Raw genomic sequence first — 13,480 nt, 5'->3', positions numbered from 1 at the left:
AGTTTATTTGAACTTACTTCTGACAAACTAGCTTTTCACTCCTTCTGACACTGATGCTTTTGCTTTGTGCATATTTCATATTTAATGTTGAAGGATGATCATTTCCTTTGATGGTGTGCAAATGGGAACAATGAAATGAATCTGAAAACTAAGTGAACTGAATTGTTTTCCACGTTGATTCTACTGGTGGAAGAAAACTATTCCTGTCGGAATCTAATTTGTGAAATTGTACCTTCCACATCCCATAATATTTCGGGGAATTCCTTGCTAAGTGGATTGAAAACAAGGGATCAGGATGAGGGCAGTTCCCTGAAATGTGGTTACAGAAAGCTCATCAGGAACAAATTAAAATAAAAACCCCTTCACCCCTCCCATTTGTCAACAAAAGGAGTATTAGCATCAAGGTATTAAACAATGAGTTGAAGGAAGGAAATCAAGTGACTGAGGAAAGAATCAGTGATATAGTACTTGGAAGAGGAAAACCAGAATTTCTTCAGCTGCTTTGTCCATTTATAAATTAAAACCAAGAGGGCACTTAAGACACAAACAGACCATTTTTTCCATTGTATCTGTACCAGATGAAATTGTCATCATGCCTAATGTCTCTTCCTAGTAGGTCACTGCATCTCAAATGATTAAGAGTAATTTTTTTTTCAAAAGATGAGTTTTTACCACTCCCATTCTTTGGTATGGAGCTAGGCAAAAACAATGACTACAGATGCTGGAAACCAGATTCTGGATTAGTGGTGCTGGAAAAGCACAGCAGTTCAGGCAGCATCCGAGGAGCAGGAAAATCGACATTTCGGGCAAAAGCCCTTCATCAGGAATACAGGCTGCAGACCCTGACTAGCTCTGAATGATACATTTTCACTCAACTCATCTCTAACCATTCTGCCAATTGCTTTAAATCTATTCCCTGGGCTCTTGATCTCCTTATTAATGAAAGCAAGTCCTTCCTATCCACACAGCCTCTCATAGTTTTATACATCTTAATAAAAGCTAACTTTGACTTCGTCTGTTCTAATGGAAACAATCCAGATTAGTTAATCTCTCCTCTGTAAAATTTCTGCCTACACAGCAATAATTCTCCTCTGTACCCTTCCAAGCAAGATCATTCCTGTCATGTAGCAGGCAGAACATTGCACAGCACTCCAATTATGGCTGAGCTAGTGGCTCATACACTTTCTGTACACCTTCACAATCCTTGTGTATCTGAAGATAGATAAAGTGGAGAAGAAGGCAAGTGAGCTACTTGCCTGGCAATTTTCAGGGATGGATACATATGTACCCCAAGGTTCCTCTATACTTAACAATACATTTATGGTTTATTCCCTTGTTGAGTTTAAGTTCCTGAATAGGCCACCTCACAGTCTGTGTTAGCTTTATGCAATGTCACTTTGTAAGTATATTTACTACGTATGTATTTTGCACTGGATGCTAAGATTGTGTGAACTTGTCACAAATCTCTCCAATCACAAAATCCCATCCAAAAGGAACTAGGTTCTTTTTTTAATTCAAAGGTAACACATGGTAAAATCTCCAGGCTGTCTGAACTGGGACAAAGATTCAATGTTAGGATTGAAGACATCCTCAGGCTGCCACAACTGAAAAGAAAATGACATAAGCTGCTCAACAATCCAAAGAGACAAACAGTTTGATGAAGAAATTGATGAGATGAGAGGAACAATACCTCGCTAGGTTTGAGTGACTGTAAAAGGATATGACTGGGGGAAGGATATTTCTGAATATTAATCTTGTGTTCTTTCAAACAATGAACATTGTTTGATTTGATAGTCTGTCAACGACTGTACTCATGCGGAGCTGTCAATTTTCAAAAACAAAAAAATTTTTATGTCTATCAAATCAGATTTCCATGATCTGACTTTTCCATATTGCCAATACCGAAGTCAAAAATGCCGATGACTTCTTTATCAATGGCCTTCAATAAATTTTCATACATGGGCCATTGTCCTATAAATGTTAATGTTTCAAAAGCAAAGTAATGAGTAAATAATATATAAAGCAGTTTTGAAACTGATTTATCTGTCCTTAGTTGGTCCACCATAGATCCAATTAACTGACATGCACAGTGCACAGATTACTACAAATGTCAGTGAATTGTATAAAATAAAAATTTTAAAACTGCAGATGCTGGATGCTGGAAACAAAAGACAGAAGATCTAAAGAAATGTCACTGGAATTGAAATGTTAGCTCTGGTTCTCTCTCCACAGATGCTGCGAGACCTCCTGCAATTTCTGTTTGTTTCAGTGAATTACAGCTGGCTTTGATTAACGTGAATGTTTTCAAGGGTTGTAATTAATTCTAATGCCTGTCACTCCTGACCATTTCAGAGAGAAAAGAAAGCAGGAAAAAGAGGATGATAGATATTAGGAGAGGCTCAGAGGGGAGAAAGAGCACACAGGCAAAAGGGCTACAGTGGGATAATAGGAAGAAACAATCCTATAAATATGGCAACCAGAAAAGTATAAATGTAAAAGCAGGCACACAGGTTTTGTCAATGGTATCAAGTAAATATATGAGTAGAATCAAGATTAATAGATGCACATTGCAGGATCCTTTAATGATCTAAAGGTGTTGGCCGTCCTATCTCTGGTACACAATCTGTTTACTGGACTTAGTGAGTGTAACTGCGGTACACCTTTAGCGAGTTACTTATCAAATGTATTGAATCACAATGATGATACATTTTTCAGGTGTTCTGAGCTATAGGCTGAGTCTCCAAACGCACTGAGTAGATGATTAAACTGCTGTACTAACTGTAGTGATGAGTTGCTTTCAAAAGATTTTCTCTATACTTTTTTATGTGATGACTGTCAAACAAAGTAATATCTGTTTTTAGCTCATTTGATTGATATAATTATAAACCACTCTTGTGCTTAAAGCTGTACTTTCTGTGCAGTTACAGAGATATTTGAATAAACAGGCAGTTGTCTGGGATATTATCTTTAACGTCCTTATCAATCTATAATGTCAGAGGAAAGAAGGCATTTTCACAGATACACTTTTCATTCAGAGCTCAGCACAGTTTAAAAATCATTTTGCAGACTTTCAGCAAATTTTGTATCTTGTCTACATGTATCATTCTGCCTTCCTGCTCTCAAACCCACAGTGCAGTTTCAGTTCTGAAGAAGGATCACTGGACTCAAAACATTAACTCTGTTTTCTCTTCACAGAGCTGAAAAATGTGTTGCTGGAAAAGCGCAGCAGGTCAGGCAGCATCCAAGGAGCAGGAGAATCGACGTTTCGGGCATAAGCCCTTCTTTCTGAAGAAGGGCTTATGCCCGAAACGTCGATTCTCCTGCTCCTTGGATGCTGCCTGACCTGCTGCGCTTTTCCAGCAACACATTTTTCAGCTCTGATCTCCAGCATCTGCAGTCCTCACTTTCTCCTAGTTTCTCTTCACAGATGCAGCCAGAGCTGCTGAAATTCTGTTTGATGAAATTCTTCAGTCAATTGACCATTTCTCTTTTAATGTTATATTTCACCACTATAAACGATGACCAGCACATAACACTTTTCCACGACCAGTTTACATTCATTAAATTAAAAAAGTACAGCTACGTAATTCAAAATTAATACAATTGAGTAAATAATGCAGTGGCATACATAACTTTTATATCTGGGTGGGTGTTGAGAGTTTGCTCTTTTTTTGTGTGAGCATTAGTTCAGTTTTAATCATCAGATTAATTAAATTAAAGATAGTTTACTCACCTGATAGTTTACTAGTATGTCGAGGGTGTGGTGCTGGAAAAGCACAGCAGGTCAGGCAGCACTTGAGGAGCAGGAGAGTCAGCATTTTGAGCAAAAGCCCTTCATGAGGATGCCTGGCTTGCTGTGCTTTTCCAACACCACACTCTCGACTCTCATTTTCAGCATCTGCAGTCCTCACTTTCTCCAGGTTCCTAGACTGTGGCTGACTGGTTCATATAAACTCAATTTTATAGCTTCTGTTAAACATTTAACAATTGGCTGGAGCTCACTCATCATCTTGTTACATTATCTAAACATTTATCGATGGGATAGGCAGCTATTGTATGTTGCATATTTCTATAGTTTGTGCATTAATCCTTTCCAATTGCACAGCCTATTATTGTGTAGAAGAAGAGAGAACACTGATACTTACATCTTGATTCCCTTCAAGGTCTGTCATGTGTCAAGTTGGTTATATCAACACAATTTTCCTAATATATTTACTATCAGGGACTCAAATTCTCAACAATGCAGGGTACAATCTATCATTGTGACCTCTGACTATTGTGACTTTCTTAATGTTATGAATCAAATTTCTTCATGGGAATCTGAGGGGTGACCTTATAAAGGGTTATAAAATCATGAGGGGCATGGATAGGGTGAATAGCCAAGATTTTTCCCCAGGGTGGGGGAGTCCAAAACCAGAGGGCATAGGTTTAAGGTGAGAGGGGAAAGATTTAAAAGGGACCTGAGGGGACAACTTTTTCACACAGAGGGTAGTTCATGTATAGAATGAGCTGCCAGAGGAAGTGGTAGAGGTAGGTACAATTGCAACCTTTAAAAGATATTTGGAGAGATAGGAAAGGAAAGGTTTAGAAGGATATGGGCCAATTACAGGAAAATGGAACTAGTTTGGTTTCGGAAACCTGATCAGCATGGATGAGTTGGGCCAAAAGGTCTGATTCTACTCTCTCATATCTGTTTACTGACACGGATTTGACATCTTGCTATAGAAGGTAGACCAGCTGGGTGCATTCCTCCCTAAACCAAAGAAGGTGGCCGAAGGTAGCTTGCCGACCTAAAGTTCATCACTTGTGAAAGATCTTTTTATACAAAATTGAGACAGCTCACGATAGGGAGTCATCACAGCACCTTCACCTACAGCTGGCTAAGTGACTACAACAACTTTTACTTCAATCACTAAAACTCTTAAGAAACTTAATGGCATCAAACAAGTTTCATTCAAATTGATCCCTTTATTGACTCTAATATGAGGAAGAGAAGAAGTCTAACTGTTACCCAAAATTGAGCATGCTTTACGTCAATGTTGAACTGAAAGCTTTGAATTATTTATCTGACTCATTTATTACTAACAAATCTTCTCAACATCCAGTTTTTTTTTCACTCTGTAGGGTGGAGCAGGGAATCCATTCGAGAAAATTATGGCTACACAATCCATTAAAGTCAATGTGGAGATGATCAAATCTTGTGTTACCATAACTTCATGAAGTATGCCTCTGGGATGGTGCAGATATGAATCGACCACGAGCTCAAATCAGGAAAAGGCGGTTGAATAAAAGAATAGAAGACAAAAGATGTAACATTGGTACAGGTTTTGTTCTCTGAGAAACTTCCGTGTAATCTTTCTGCTGCTTAGGAGTATGGAATGAACTGTTTTGAAATAATCGCTTTCAAACTCTGGACTGAAGTCAAGCAAGGATGTGTTATAGCCCCTATACTATTTACAATCTACCTGACAGTGGCTCTGCATCTTATTAAACAACTGCCCACTGGCATTTGTATTCAAATCATATAATCCCTATCGTCCAGATAGAGGCCATTCAGCCCAGTGAGCCTACACCGAATCTCTGAAGAGCATCCCACCCAGACCTCAACCTATCTTCATATTGACCACTGTTTATTGACCCACCCTGCTTATGTCTGAGCACTATAACACAATTTCCAATGACCAATCCACCTAACTTGCATATCTTTGGACTGTGGGAGGAAACCAGAGTATGGAAACCCACACAGACACAGGTAGAATGTGCAAACTCCACACAGCCAGTCACGCAAGGATAGAATCAAGCCAGTGTCCCTGGGGTTTTGAGGCAGCAGTGCAAACCACTGACACCCCGTGCATTAATTATAACCGAGACAGAAAGCTGTTTAGCATTGATACAGGTTTTTTTTTGTCTGAGAAACTTAGGTATAATCTTCCTGCTGCTTAAGAGTATGGAATGAACTGCTTTGAAATAATCACTTGCAAAATCTGGACTTAAGTTAAGCAAAGATGTGTGATAGCCCTTATAGTATTAACAATTCACCTGACAGTGGCTCTGCATCTTATTAAACAACTGTCCATGGCATTTGTATTCAAATCACAGAATCCCTACAGTCCAGACAGAGGCCATTCAGCCCAGACCAGTGTACGGCACACCACTCATTCACAAAGAGATGATTGTGGGGTGTTGCTGAACTACATTCAATCAGCAGCTGGATAGCTATCTTGTGCTATCCAGTGTAATAGAGAACATCATGTACCTCTCTAGAGATATTCAATCACTAGTTCAAGAAAAGTTGCCAAATTTCAAAGCATTATATTGAAATGTTCAATGAAGTGAAATGAAATGTGTGAAATGTTTATCTTTTAAATTCTATTTTACCTGTATGTGTAATTATCAAATTAACAACATGTGCCTATGTTCAAGCACATATATTTTCTTGGAGCACATATATTTTCTTGGAATATGTTTGTATCTCTGATTAAAGAGGGAAATTGTGTAATGTTTCAATGTCAGAATGTAAATAAACCTTTAAAAAGTCATGCTCGTGATATCATCACATGTGACTTGAAGTAAAGATCTCATACTACACCTTATCACATATCACTTGAAGCGTGGCATGTTATGAGAAACATGCTCCTCTGTTGGAAACCAATAATTTACCAATGAAGGGTATGATTGTACAAATTATCTCACTGCAATTGATATCTGTTGGATTTTTCAACATTACAGTATTCAAGCCGGGTTTTCTACGTTATGGGAGCTACCCGAAGCATTGCTACATCAGGTAAACACCTTATTGGAGGCATATTCATATTTCTAACAATTGGAATAACTTCAGATACATGGGCACAAAGGCATCTGTAGGAGTCTGACCACAGAAAAATCAACAACTATCAAAGGAAGATTTTCCCTTTCTTTCCTCTCAGTTCAATAGGTTCGATGTCAATTCTACAAAGCCCTTTATTATTTTTCATTCTTCAGAGATGCAAATCAATACCAAAACTGGAATTTATTGTCCAACCTTCTTCACCTATATAAGGTAGTAAACCTCCTTCCTGAAGTCCTGGTGATAGGTGAACATGTTTGAGTGTTTTGCCACGATGGTGCAGATGACAGATAAGAATGACCCACTCTAGTGTAGGTCAAGAATCACAATTAAACACAGACTGGGTAAAGGTAGCAGAATGTTTTCCTGCATAGGACATTAGTGAATCAGATGAGCTTTTACAACAACGCGACAATCTCAGAGTCACCATTTACCACTGCAAGTCAGAATAAAATCAATCATGAATCGAACCTTGGACTCACTCTCCTCTTTGTGTAATTCAACGCCACAGTATCAGACAAACTCCTGCCATGTTGCAGTTAATGAACATGTCAGCGCTAAATGTTAAACATCAAACATTTAGAGAGTGTTTATTTAGTTCCTCGTGTGTTTTTAAAGTTTATAATCAGGATAGTTTGTGGAATTGCTCAAATAATATGTGAAGCAAACTAGAAATAGATGGTATATTCTTATTGTAAATTTGACCTGACCTTAACACAGAATAATCTCCTTTAGTATCACACAACACAGGTAAGAGAAGTGATTGTTTATCCTTCAGACCTGTCACAATTGCTGCATGTGCAGATCACTTGTTCAAAGACTAATCATGTTATCAGAGGCCAGTAAATGAACAGAAATGGAATTCAAGCTTGCCCTTTATAAAATAAATAGATCTGATGGATGATACAAAACAGATTGCTCACTTTCAATCTCAAAATGCCTGCTCCATAGGAACAATAAATGTCATTTTCTTTTAAGAATACCCTTTAAAACAGTCCACTCGTGTGTTAATTCCCTGTTTCCTGTCAGGTTACTAGACAGCTGAACTTTAGCACAATAATGTAAAACAGGGTTTACAAGGCTTCTGCAAAGACACTGACTTTGACTAGTAATGTACAGAAGTAGGTTGAACATGTTTAGACACATTAGCCTAAGTGAGGTAGTTAGGCAGATTCAGGTCTCAAATATAGAGTGAAGATTATGCCTAGTTTTCCAAGGTGTAATTCATTAAAAAATAATCCAGGGACTTATTTTGATTAGCAGAGATAAGTACAATTCCCAGATGGGAAACCCAGCAAAATGGGGAGTGAGACAAATTGATTCAACTCATTTTGCATTATCAAAATAGAGCTGCGGTTCGACCCTTTCCAAATTAAAAAAAAATCTTTCCCTGTGGGGACGGAAGCTCTTGACCAGATTTGAATCTAAACTCCAGTACCAGTCTGAGTTGATTGCATCATAGATTCATACAACATAGAAACAGACCCTTCGGCCCAATCTGTCCATGCCAGCCAGGTTTCCTAAACTGAATTAGTCTCATTTGCCTGTGTTTGGCTGATACCTGTCTAAACCTTTCCTATCCAAGTACCTGTTCAACTCTCTCTTATATTCAATAATTGTACCCACTTCCACCACTTCCTCTGACAGCTTGTTCCATTCGTGCACCACCCTCTGTGTGTAGAATTTGCCCCTCAGGTCCGTTTTAAATCTTTTCCCTCTCACCTTAAACCTTTTCCATCTGGTTTTAGGATCTCCTACCTTGGAGAAAAGACCTTGGTTATTCACCCTATCTAAGCCCCTCATGTTTTATAACTTCCTTTTGGGTCACTCCTCAGCCCCTGAGAATCCAGGGAAAAAAGTCCTGGGTATCCAACTTCTGTTGATAACTCAAATCCTAATTAACTTTTCAGAGATGTTATTATACACCTCAAGAGCAAGTAGGATGTGAACACAGCCTCTTCGCTCAGAGATAAGGACACTACAGCTGCAGTGCAACAGTCCACAGGCAATGTTTTATATTGCTTGTCTGTCCTGAATTCAACTGAATTTGGGCAGGTGGCTGAAGCTATCATCACAGCTTCCAAATAAGTAAAAATTAAAGATATAAAGGAATTACTAAGGAGTAACATAACCTGGGAAAAGTAAACTCCTAAAGCTGTTAGCAAATTCAGCGTTAAATAGCAGAACAGTACAGATTTCTTTTCTCATCGAAAAGTAAGATAATGGGGTAACCTAACAGAGGTCTTTAAAATTACATAAAGTTTTAGTAAAGTGAGTACAAAAAGAAATGTTTAATCCTGTGGGTAAGATCTTAAAAGATAAGAGCAGGAGGAGATTATTTGGCCCATTCAAACTTTCTTCATCACCTGAGAAGACCAGGGCAGATCTGGCTTTTGATTTAAGACTACTTTCCTGTCTGAAGACCATAATCGTTGACTCGTCCTTCAATCAGACCTCTATTGATCTCAGCTTTGAGTATGTTTAGTGATCCGACTTCCACTGCTCTCTGTAGAAGTGAATTCCAAGAGATTGATGACCTTCTGAAAGGAAAAAACAAAATCTTCCTCTGTTCTCTTTTTCCTTCATATACTGTGCCCCTGGTTCCAGATTCTCCATGACAGGAAATATCCACTTGGCATCTGTCAAGTTCTTTGCAAAAGCTTGTATGTTTTAACAAGGCCATCACTCATTCTTACAAAGTCCATTGGACACAGGCCCAGCAGAGAGTAGGCCCTCTTGGCTTCAGATAATCCCTTTTGACTTTTAACCAAACGTATCTGGTCTGTAACTCTAAAACTAAACTCCTGACACTGAGGTAATCTATTTCCTACCAGTTTAAAACTCACTATATATTTCTCAGAAGTAACTGTGGAACACAACCAGCTCAAGTGAAAACTTCTGCAAACTTTTCAGTTGAAACTCAAAACTTTTTTTTCAATCTTCCAAAATTAGGGAGTTTCTGCTCATCAAAAAAGATTCAATTTATGACCTTCTAAACTTAAAATCTAAGCACAACTAAATGAAAACTGAAAGAATTGTGGATGTTGAAATCAGAAACAAAACCAAAAATTGCTGGAAAAGCTTAGCAGATCTAGTAGGATCTGTAGGGAGAACTGAAATTTAACATTTCAGGTCCACGGACCTTTCCTCAGAACTCTAAATACAACTGTTTACTTTATTCACTTGTAAGAACTCCCCAGTGGAAGCAAATTTCTGTGATTTTTTTTTGCAAGACTCTTTCTAATACTGTGTTTTAAAAGGCATCACTTGCGCCATCACAGAAATACTTATAAGCTAATCATTAAACACTTCCATATACGCAGAAAACTCATATGCCACTAGGTCAATTTTTTTAAAAAGTCCAAACCAGGTAATATTACTCGATATATATCACACACATACATCACAACTTTATAAAATTAAAGGTGTGCATTTAAATAGCACCTTTTATGACCATAGAACATCCCAAATCAATTTACAACTGATAAATGTTTTTTGCAACGTGGTCTCTGTTGACATGTAGAAAATACAGAATCCAGTTTGTACCAAGTAAGCTCCCCAAACAACAATGCATTAATGACCAGATCATCTTCAGGAAGGGTATACAATTCTCAGAACTAAAGGGATCAAGAGATAGAGGGAGAAAGAAGGAATACGACTCTGAGTTGGATGATCAACTGTGATGAGATTGAATGGTGGAGCGGATTTGAAGGTTGAATGGCCTATTCCTGCCCCTATATTCAATGTTTCTACCATCGTTTTTGCAATATTGATTAAATATTAATCACACAGCCAGAGAGAACTCCCTTATTCTTGTCCAATATTTATTTGGAAGGGGCACACAAGACCCTGATAGAGCATATCATTCAAAATGCAGCTCTTTTGACTGTTATGTAGCACTTCCAAGTATTGCACTGGAGTTTCAGCTCAATTATTGTGCTCATAGAATCAGCATGGAAAATTCCCTTCGGTCCAACCAGTCGATGCCGAATGTAATCCCAAACCAAATTAGTCCCATCTGCCTGCTCCTGGCCCATATCTCTCCAAACCTTTCCTATTCTTGTATTTATCCAAATGTCTTTTAAGTGTTGTAATTTTACCCACATTCACCATTTCCTACGAAGTTCACTCCTCACGCGAACCACCCTCTGTTTAAAAGATTTGCCCCCGTGTCTTTTTTTAAATCTCTCTCCTCTCACCTCAAAAAACATGCCCTTCGTCTTGAAATTCACTATTCTAGGGAAAAGACAGCTACCATTAATTCTTTCTATACTCCTCATTATTTTATAAACTATCAGGTCACTTCTCAACCTCCTAAGTTCCAATGAAAAAGTTCCAGCCTGTCCAGCTTTTCTTTATAACTCACACCTTCCCATATCTTGGAAAGGGATAGACTCTGACACAGAGACCAACGACAGGACGATCTAAGATCTAAACTAATGCAGCTGTATAAGATGTGTAAAGGCTTTGATTGGGTAGAAATGGGAGAAATGATTTTCTCTGGTCTAGGCAGTTCAGAACTAAACCTTAAAATTAGAGCAAGCACATTCTCAGTTAATGTCCATAATTAATTATTCAGCCAAAGGGTTGAAAAAATCTGGAACTCTTTCTTCCCAAAAATGTTTGCTGAATCTGGAGATCAATTCAAACTGTAAAAGACTGACAGCTTTAGGCAGCGTGGTGGAACAGTAAATAGCAATGTTGCTTCATAGTGCCAGAGACCTGAATTCAATTCCAGCTTTGGGTGGCTTTGTCTGTGTGGAGTTTGACATTCTCTCTGTGTCTGTGTAGGTTTCCTTACACAGTATAACAATGTATAGGTTAGCCATGGTTAAAAAAAAATGTGCGGGATTGTGGGTTCAGTTTAAGTTGTATGCTCTTTAGAGGGTTACTGCAGACTTAAATGGCATCTTTCTGCAATGTAGAAATGTTATGAAATATATTTGTTATGTAAGGATAGAGTATTAAGAGTTATAAAACCAAGATAGATCAATGTGTTGTCACGAAGAATACACCAGTTACTAATTATTGACAGTTAACTGCCAGGATTTGTTCAAATTTTAAACGAGGCAAGTTGAAACTGCTTGATAAAAGCCTTGCTCTGACAAATGGTTCAGTGAATGGCTGTCTGTCACCCCTTTTTGTTCTGTTGAAACAGGCACTGCCTCTACAAATCAAAGTCCACTTGCCATTGTCCTCTGATGCAGTTATAAATGTTGTTTTATCACCCTTACATTGGTATTCTTGCATATTGTCCTGATGGATGTAAGATGAAAAACTTCAATAAATGTGTCTTTATTGCAGCAATACTCAAGTTCAATGCTGCAAAATAGTAATTTGAAACAAACATCCTTTTTTTTACAATCTCGTGGTACTGAGCAAGACTTTCTGGTCACATGTAGTATTCATTAAAGTCTCTTTGCTGAACTGACCAGTGGCAGCTAAAAGGAAAGAGCACCCGATAACCCATTTTCAAGAGTCAGTACCAGAGTTGAACTGGAGCAAACAATATTAACTTGAGAGTGCGCTTTATTAAATTATCTAGTTTTTAGCATGACTGGATTTTCCAGTTCAATAAAGCAGCAAATTTATCTTCCTGATTGTTGCATATCCCCCACTAATTTCACGAGAGGAAAATAAATCAGATGTGCCAAATTGCATATTCTTTGTTTATGGTTATCAACATGTCAGGATTATAATTTTTAAGCCTACTTAAGTGTTCAACAAAGCCTTTATTCTGGGATGTGTTCCAACACCTGGTATTTACATTACCAATCTCCCACAGATCAGTTGTAATTTACATTAATGATGTACCATAGGTCTCTATATTCATGACTGCTGATGATGCACTGATACTGTCTCCTCACACAACTGGTACAGCTGTGTCTAATGCTCCTGCCTCAGAAATTAATTTGGTTAGGACACGCATGGAAAGTCATCATCTACCCCTCATATTGACTGAAGAAGAAAAATCTATCTTCTTTTCACTTAAGGCAATAAAAACATCAATTTCTGTCAGTATCTCATCAAAGATTCACAGGATTTCCCAAGAACTGCTTTCCTTATGTGAAATAGACAAAATTTATTAAAATTAGATCATCATAATGCAAAAACAAGGCAGCACGGTGGCTCAGTGGTTAGCACTGGTGCCTCACAGCGCCAGGGACACAGGTTGTATTCTAGCCTCAGGTGACTGTGTGTGTGGAGTTTGCACCTTCTCTCCGCGTCTGTGCATGGTTTCCTCCCACAGTCCAAAATTGTGCAGATTAGGTGGATTGGCTACGCTAGATTACTCATAGTATCCCAGGATGTGTTGGTTAGGCATGGGAAATGCAGAGATGGGGTAGGGGTGTGGTTCTGGGTGGGTTCCTCTTCAGAAGGTCTGAATGGACTCAATGGGCTGAATGGCCTGCTTCCACGTTGTAGGGATTCCATGAAAAGCAGAAGTAGGCCATGCTACCCATCAAGTGTAATCCAGTGATGGATTCTACTGGAGCTACAATGGGTATTGTTCTCCTAAGAGGAGGTAGGTTCAATTGAAGCACTTAAGAGAGCATTGGATGATAATTTGTATAGAAATGGTGTGCAGGGATTATGGAGAATGGGCAGGAGACTGGCATAAGGTAATAGAAGCCCCACTGCAGATGCAATGGG

Source organism: Chiloscyllium punctatum, chromosome 41, assembly GCF_047496795.1.
Source record: "Chiloscyllium punctatum isolate Juve2018m chromosome 41, sChiPun1.3, whole genome shotgun sequence".
Classification (NCBI taxonomy): domain Eukaryota; kingdom Metazoa; phylum Chordata; class Chondrichthyes; order Orectolobiformes; family Hemiscylliidae; genus Chiloscyllium; species Chiloscyllium punctatum.
The sequence above is the reverse complement of the archived record's forward strand: the minus strand, read 5'-3'. Positions refer to the sequence as shown.